An 8458-nucleotide genomic window follows, 5' to 3' on the forward strand; every position below is an offset into this window, starting at 1 on the left:
GGTGGCCAATCGTCCTTGCCATCCAGAGGCTTCCCTTAAGGCACACCTTCCCACCACGCCCTCCCAAAGGGCCTCCAGGAAGAAGAACGGGGCATCAGCACACAATAGCAAATGTCTAATGCAGCCAAGGACAGCACCCCATGAAGTCCATTTGGTTCTACAGAATAGACACTTTTGAATCATCTATTATGTGACTTGTATGCTCTTTCCTCTTATTGAACCTCATTTTATTCATCTGTAAAATGGAAGGGGGTGATGATTAGACCTCTTTATCTCTAAGGTTTCTCCAATTTAGTGCCAGTGTTTGAAGCCTAAAAATCCTTGCCACTTGCTGAAGCGACCCTCTCTTGCTCTAATGGTAAACGACTCTCCATCCAGTAGACTCAAGGCACCCCCACCCACACACCTCTTTCCTGATGCTCTGCTGAGATGTTGCTGCTGGTTGCTCGTAATCTCTCCAAACTCCACTCTGCAGATCTACATGATGTTTGGGGTGACCAGTGTTGGGGGTGACCAGGTGCTGCGATAACACAACAATTACTGGTGGGACTAGATAAGGGCCATAATAAACTGGGCCTCGCATCCAAGGGTGATAATTAACTGGGCCTTGCATCCGGGATGGGACTAGATGAGGGTGATAACGAACTGGGCCTCGCATCCGCATCCACGGGCACAGCGATGGTCACCCCTTTAGAATCTGAACTTAAAATCTACATAAGAGACCTTTTTCCCCTATAGGGCTGGCAGTAGGTGCGGACCCCACCCTAGGGGCTCCATCTCAGCTGCTGCCTGGGAGCAGTAAACTCTGCTTGCTCAGCCTTTCTGCCTCCCATCTTTCTTCCTTGTGGCCAGTCACAGAAATCGGGACAAAACACTTAGTGTTTCCAAGCCACGTTGCCTTCGCAGCTGGAGATATCATATTCTTCCATCACCATCCACCCATGCATTCTAAAAATGGTGATTTGGAATGCCCACCAGGACCCAAGCACTCTTCTAGGTGCTCGGTATACAGAGATAAGGCACAGCCCCTACATCAAGGAACGTATGTTCAAGCCCATGAGGTCATGAGTGCAATATACAGCGGGTGAATTCCTTTCCTAGCTGGGTCTGCGTGGGTGGAAACAGGAGTGGCTGAAGTCATCCCTCCAGCCTGGGGTGCCATGCCTGGTGTCTTCTCCAGTCTCTGCCCATCGCTTCCTGTTTTCCCGCTTTCACCAGACTTCTTTGCCAACTCATTCCTTGTAAGCAGAATGGAGAAGTTGATTTGTTTTCTTCCCTGCTGCTCCAGAGTGGAGGGATCAGTACCTCCTTCCCCAGCTTTGCTGTCAGGGAATGACTGTCCACGAATGGGCTCCTGCCACTCTTCAGGGGTCCTCTACAAAGCTATCTGTGAGCGGAAATGGACACCCCCTCCTTCCAAGGGGAGCTGGGGAGGGGCTGAGCAGGCAGGCCACCCTCACCACACCCCGGTATGCCATCTGGCTGAGCCAGAGTGTGTTCAGTGACAAGGCAGGTGAGGTTGTCCTGGCCTATAGCTACTCTGAACCCAGAAAGAGGTCCCCCAGGCAGGGCAGCAGAGGTCCTTCCAAGAAAGGGGGCAGTTTTTTGGTTGCAAGACCCCAAAGCCAAGCCCCTGCTCCTGAGGAGAGGTTGATGAGGCAGGGAGGGCCTTCCCAGCTCGTGCCTGTGGCTGCCAGTCTAACACTGGACTGGAGCAGAGGCTGCAGCGAATTGGCATGCAGACATCCTCCCCCTCCCCCCGGACCGAGCAGGTCCACAACTAGCTTGAGTAAGGATGGGAGGGACCTGCTGGGTTATTCAAGGCTACATGGGCGCCTGCCCTGTCCCCAGTTGTTTCTGATTATGGCCCGAGGCTGCCATTACTCCTGTCACTCCTGACAGCGGCCAGGCTTAGGACAGGGGCCAGGGGTGTGCACTATCAGGGGCATGCGCTGAGGGCCATGAGAGTGTGAGAGGCCTCTGCAGAGACAAGGAGTGGGGGCAGAGGTGAGGGGAACCCTGCCGGGCAGGTGGGGCTCAGGGCCTCAGGGAAGGGGACAGAGTGATAAAGACACAGTCCCCTAACTGCACTCCACTCTGCAGGAGGTCCTTGGTGTGTGACCTGCCCCGAAGGCCAGCGGGTCTGGATCCCATCCCCCTAGGCTGAGCAGGGAGGGCCTGCTGGTGCCGCAGTGACAGCACCTAAGCCAGGCTGGATGGGGTTCCTGTCTGCCTCCTTCGCTTCTAGCTGGTTGCCTGGGGCAGGCAATCGATCTTCTCCAACAGCTTCTTCATCGGCAAGAGAGCGCGCGGGAAGAATAGCAGCGATAAAGTAGAGCGTCTGGAACAGCGCCCGGCACGCAGCACGTGCACCCCTGGACAAATCTCTTGCCACCACCACAGGGAAACACCCAGCTCCTCTCTGCCCCTCTGCTTCGTCCTCTGGATGCCTATCAGCCTCTCTTTCCTACTGAGCTTCTCTTTATCTGCCCCTTTCCTCCTGTTGCTTAGCTCATCCCTAGCCTGCAGCCCCTCATTCCCTGCCCAGCGGCTCTCATCTGCTCTGTCTCCACCCTCCCCACCCTCCATCCCATCCTCCCTCCTCACTCTGCCTTTCTCCTTGCCATCTGTTTGGCAGCCTGGCAAACATGCAGTGTTTCCCGGCCCTGCCGGGCATTACCACTCCTCCCCAAGCCCCCTCCACTGGGACTTCCCTGGCTCAGCCCTCACTCCCTGTCCACCTCCCTCTGCCTTCCCACCTCTTCCCCCCAGCTCTGGCCCTGGAGCTGCTTCCCGGCACCCCAGTCCAGTAGGCGGCTGGAGTGGAGCAATGCAGGCAGATGCCGTTTCCCCAGGCGAGGGTCCAGCTGCTAATTCCGCAGCTCTGGGTGGAGGATGCGGAGGCCTCATTCAATTATGTCACATCCACTCAGCCGCTCCACCCAGATGACGCAGAGCAGTCCTCTCGCCCTGCCCTGCCAGGACCTAATGGAGAGAGAGCTCCTCAGTCTGGCTGACCACAGGGGTCCTTCTGGAACTGGATGGGCCTGGCTTGTCTGGCCTCAGGGTTCTCAGGCTGCCTCGATTCACCCTAATTACACCCAACAATTGGCCTCTGGAGTTTGTCCCTCTCACCTTAATCACTGTGGAATTGGATCTCAGTGCCTCTCATTCCATTACTGCTCCCTCCGGCCCCCAAATGCGCTGCTGGAGGAGCCAGTCCGGCTCTCCATCTCCTATGAGGTCTGAGGCTCGTGAGCAAGTAGGCCAGGGAGGTGACGAGAGGAACCCCAGGTCCAGGATCCCGGCCCAGGCGGCCCTTGTGTCCACAACACAGGCACACTGGCGTTGCTGTGGGGTTTACTCTGGGTGTCAAATCTTTACTGACTAAAGGCTACGCCAGGTGCTGGAGAGAGCCCAGAGAAGCCCCAGATCCTGTCCCTTTCCTCAGGAAGCTTAACCTGGGGAGACAAGACCAACAGAATGAAACAATTAAGGGCAGTGTGGGCCATAAACAGAATTGGATTCAGAGACAGGAAGATCAAATGACCGGAGAACAAACATTTACTGGGAATTTACTGGGTGGCAGGTACTTGGACTTTTTTTTTTATGTGATGCCCTTTACTCTCCACCAGTCTGTGCAGGAGCGATTGAGTCTCCATTTTCTGGGGGGCAGGAAATATGAAGAGTCTTGTCTGAGCTCAGGCAGCTGGTAAGTGACAGAGTCAGTATGTGCCTTCTGTCCACCGGGGCTCGGGCCTCTGGGGCAGGCCCAGAGGTGGGGCCCAGTGGGCAGAGGGAAGGGGGAAGGACAGCTGAGGAAAGTAGGGTGCCGTCTGAATAGAGTCTAAAGACGTGAATAAGGACTGAGGGGGACAGGGAAAGCATTGTGCACAGGGCATGCTGTGGGAGCACAGGAAAGGGGCCCCTGAGTCAGCTACACTTAGGAGGGTCCAGATTGGAAAGTCTGGTAGACGGCGACACCGTCCAGGGGATGACCGGTAGGCCCATATAGAAGGACAAATTCTGTAACCCCTCCCCCCCAAGGAAATGTCCAAGTCTTAATGCCCAATCTGGCAATGGGACCTGATCATTGTTCTTAGCAGGGAAAGGATGAAGAAATTTGAGCCATAGAAACGTAAGGAAAGGCCACATGGAGAAAGAGGCAATGGTCAGGTTGAGGTGGCCCCGAGCCAAGGAACGCCAGGAGCCACCAGAAGCTGGATGAGGCAAAGGAAGATTCTCTTCTAGAGCCTTCAGAGAGAATATGGCCCTGTTCGCATCTTGACTTTGGACTTTGGGCTTCCAGAATTATGAGGAATAAATTCATTTTTTGCCACCCAGTTTGAGGTAATTTGTTACAACAGTTATAGGAAACTCCTCCCTCCAGCACAAGAATGACAAACACTGAAGGTTAGTGGGGAGTTCCTTTCTCAAAAGCAGCTTGGGGCCTTCCCACCCTCCTGCTGGGAACCTCCGAGACCTGGAAGGATCCCTCTCATATGGCTCATGGCATCAGGACCAGCCAGAGAGCTCAGTTTCTTGCAACTTGTGTTGAGTGGGAGAACTTGCTGAACTGCAGAAGGAGGGACCCCAGTGAGCCAGCAGGAGGCAGTTTCAGACCAAACAGAAAGTAGGCCCTGTGCTTACTTAAGAGGAGATCCTGCTGGAGAGATAAATAGGCCCACTCAGGGTTTCACTTTCTGGATGATGGCTTTGTGACATGTTATTAAAGGAAATTAAGACTGTGTTAGGATAAGAGTGTGGGAAAATAACTGCCTCCAAGAGCCTCCCTCGAGGCCACTTCCTGACGTAGATTCTGAGTTAGATAACATAGGTTTCACTCAGATGGGAATTCTCAGGCCCTGACAGAGTGGTCAATCCCAACCAGTTCTCCGAGAGGGCCCATTTCCTCCCCACGGGCCTAAAGGGTGAGTGGTGGACTCATGTCTACAAGCTCTAAGACCGGTCTCCCTGGGGCTCCTGCAGTCCAGTCCATGTAGCACTAAAAGCAGAATTCAACAAGGTCGAATGAGCTTCATTTGGAGAGAAGCACATGATGGACAGAGACGTCTCCAAGGAGGCTGACGTCAGAGCGCGATGCCTGGAGTGTGTCTGGGAGTTAAAAATCTTAACAAGAAGTAGGAAGACAGAGATCTAGGGCTTGAATTATCTCAGAGGCTCCTCAGAGGTGGGGTGTATAGACAGGAGAGCAAAGAGATGAGGCCGTGGGCCATTTATCTGACCACAGGCTTGCTTGGTGCTTAAAATGTCCCTCTACCCTGCCTGCTGATGCTGTTCTGTCAGGCTGTGGCTTTGCCTCAGTAGCGGGTGAGGTGTTTGCACTGTCTTCCCTCTCGCTTTGCCAGTGAGTCAAATTGTCAGCATCTGAGGCCTCTGTCCCGCTTCTAGTTTATTCCTTAGGAGAACGCTGTTACTGAGGGCTGCCTTGGTTTCTTTCTCTCTAAAACAGGGTAAGTTCTACAGCCTTGCACAGGACTGAGGCAGAACAAGCTTTCCTTGGTTCCTCTGTCATGTCTCTCTCTACAGCTCCTTCTCCTTGCCAAGCCCCTTCCTTCCTCCTCAGCCTGGAAGCCATATCCATGCAGATATACACTGCACAAGTCCATATACAGATGCACTCAGTTGAGCTCAGCATGTGTGCAGGGGGCTCCTTTGTAAAGTCACTGTCGTCCCCCCTCACCCCACTTTCTCAAGCTTCCAGAACAAACTGACCACAGTGACGTTTTCTAGGCTGTGTCTAATCAGCACTTTTTCTTACGTTCCCCTTACCTTATTCCCCAACCCCCCCCATCCCCCACCCACAGGCCCCACCATTTACAGCTGTCTCCTCCCAGGATACTGGCAGGACTTGATCCAAAGCCCATGTTTCGTCTGAGGATGCTGAGGCCAAGGGAGGGACACAACTGTCCATGGTCACAGTGGACGCTTGGTGGAGCTGGAGTCAGGCCTGGCCTGTGCACATGCAGATAGGATCTATTTTAGCGTCTCTTCAAACAGGCTTTGTGAAATATCTGTCTCACACGTCCTGAATGGGGTTGGAGTTGGTACCCAAGCAAGTGTTGGGGTCTTCCACCTGGAGACCTGTCCACTTGAGGGGCAGTGGGGACCTAGTTTCTGAAGGAGCCCAGTGGGCAGGCCTGTTATTGGCCACCACATTGCTGATGTTTTTGAGTCTTTTATAGATTTGTGCCCAGCTGACCTGCCCCTGATGTGGCCCGGTGGCTTGAGAACCTCTCAGGGCTCTTTTCCTGCATCTCCTGTAGGTACAGGGATGCCAAAGATGCCAAGATAACACCTGGTCTCTCCTAGCTCCCTCTCATCCCCGTCACTGGCTTTCCTCCTCTTCCAACTGCCCCTCTCCCTCTATCCCTCCTTCCTTCAGGTCTCCTCTGACACCCACCTCTTGGAGCATTCTGGAAACTTGCACTATGTTTTTGTATTTTCATCCCACCAGTTCCATGAAAGCTTAGACTACCCATTGCCACTGATGCCACCACAGCTACATCATGCCTCAGTTCTGCATCCTGTGCCCAGGCTCTGTCTCTGGTGCTGCTGACCAAGGAGCCCCACATTTATGGACACCCTGCTGGCCCACCATGCCCTCACACAGCAGGTGGGCTGGGATTGATGGCCACCCTTGTGCAGGGTGGGTTTTGATGTGCTGGCCAGGATGGGTTTTGAAAATATGCCAGTCAGGTTAGAACCCAGGGATTCTGGAAGCCACGAAGATGGGGTGATGACTTAGGACACACTCACCTGAGACTGTCTCATCGAGACACTCTCTCCTGGGAAGACCTTCAGTTCCTTCCCTGGAAATTGTTATGTTTTCTTTGAATTTGTCTTTCTTTCCTCCCCACTGGAACACTTTGCCACCATACAGCGAGAAGCCCATCCTCAGGGATCTCTCTTGGTCTTTCTCCTCTCAGGAGACCCCTTTTACCTAGAGGGCAAGAGTCGAGGCTTCCCTGGGTCTCTGACACGTGGCTCTTGGCTTTTCTCATTCTGGGCTGCTCTGAATGCTAAGATAACACAGGCGCCTCCTTCTCGGGGCCCTTCCATCCCTCCTTCAGTGGTTTCCAGCACTCAGTAGCTTCTTCCCAGCACATCCGAATTAAGTCTAAGAGGACTGTTGTTTTTGTTACCTCTTAAGCTTCTGGGGGTGAAATTGTGAACAAAGGGAGTCGAGAGGTTCTTAAATTGCCTGTTCTCAGCAGAGTGATTTCCGTGTGTTTGAATCATTGCCAGTGTGTCTTGATTTTGGGCTGGGCTGGTCTGTATCAGGGAAAACGGATGTGTTCTGCAATCACAAACCTTGGGAAGGAGAGACCCTTGGGTCCCCAAGCATGGGACAAAGGACATCTTGAAGGGTATGGAGAGTTGGGGAAGCAAGAATCATTTCATAGAGGGAAGAAAACCTGATTCAGAGAGAGGGGCAGCCCGCCCAGGGCTACACAGTGAGCTTCCAGCAAGGTCAGGAGGCAACACGGGCGGGCACAGTCTGCTGTAATGTTGTCACCCAAACACCAAGAGCCCATGAAGGCTCCAGCACCCCAGGGCTCTAGCTTGGGTTCCAAGGCCCCACTGTTCCTCTTACCAACAGCCTTTTCCACTATCTCCTCGCCCCCTTCCGTCCGATCCCCCTCTCTAAGCAGAAAGTCTTTCTCACTGGGGCCTGTTCTCATTGTTTTCTACACGTCTGCACATGCTGTCCTCTCAGCTTGGAAGCTGTCTCTTCCTTTCGTCTTGTCTACATCCTATCAGTGTGTGAGACTCACTGAGTTTTGATTCCTCTGTGACATCTTTCAGCCCACTCGTCTCCCCTTCTTCCTCCGCTCCAAAGCTCTGGTGTTCTGGAGCCATCTCTGGCTCTAACCACACCCAGTGGGTACCCGGCATTTATGACTATCCTGGTCTTCACTGAAAGGGCCAGGGCAGGAGCTGAGTCTAGAGGTCTTTTTCAACTGTGCAGGTTGCCGGCTGGGCTCTGTACTTTCCAAGGACAGAAGGGGGGAGGGAGGGAGAGGGGAGGAATGGGGAGGGGGGAGGGAAGGCCTGAAGGGAGAGGGAGGGACCAGGACAGAGGGGGAGAGGAGGGAAAGGGAAGGAAATAGAGAACCAAAGCGTAAAGGAAGGAAAAGGCTGGAGAGGAAAGGAACACTTCATGCTGAAAACCCTTGGTAAAAGTGGTATTTGTAGGAAAGGAAACATGCGGGATGCGGGGTTGCCAGGAGGCCTCAGCTCTTGAAGACATGGAACCCAGAGAGGCCAGCCCCACCGGCACAGACAGCAGCTGAGGGAGTGAGTGAATGTGGGCGAGGGAGGGTAGGGGAGTGCTGGGGCTACTGCTTCTCTGGAGGTGGGGGCAGCTGGGCTGGGGGTGGGTATCAAGGCCTTTTATGGTGGGAGAGAGGTGAATTCATCCTGGAGAGTAGGC

This window comes from Condylura cristata, unplaced genomic scaffold (assembly GCF_000260355.1).
Source record: "Condylura cristata isolate star-nosed mole 26May11 unplaced genomic scaffold, ConCri1.0 scaffold00018, whole genome shotgun sequence".
Taxonomy (NCBI): Eukaryota; Metazoa; Chordata; class Mammalia; order Eulipotyphla; family Talpidae; genus Condylura; species Condylura cristata.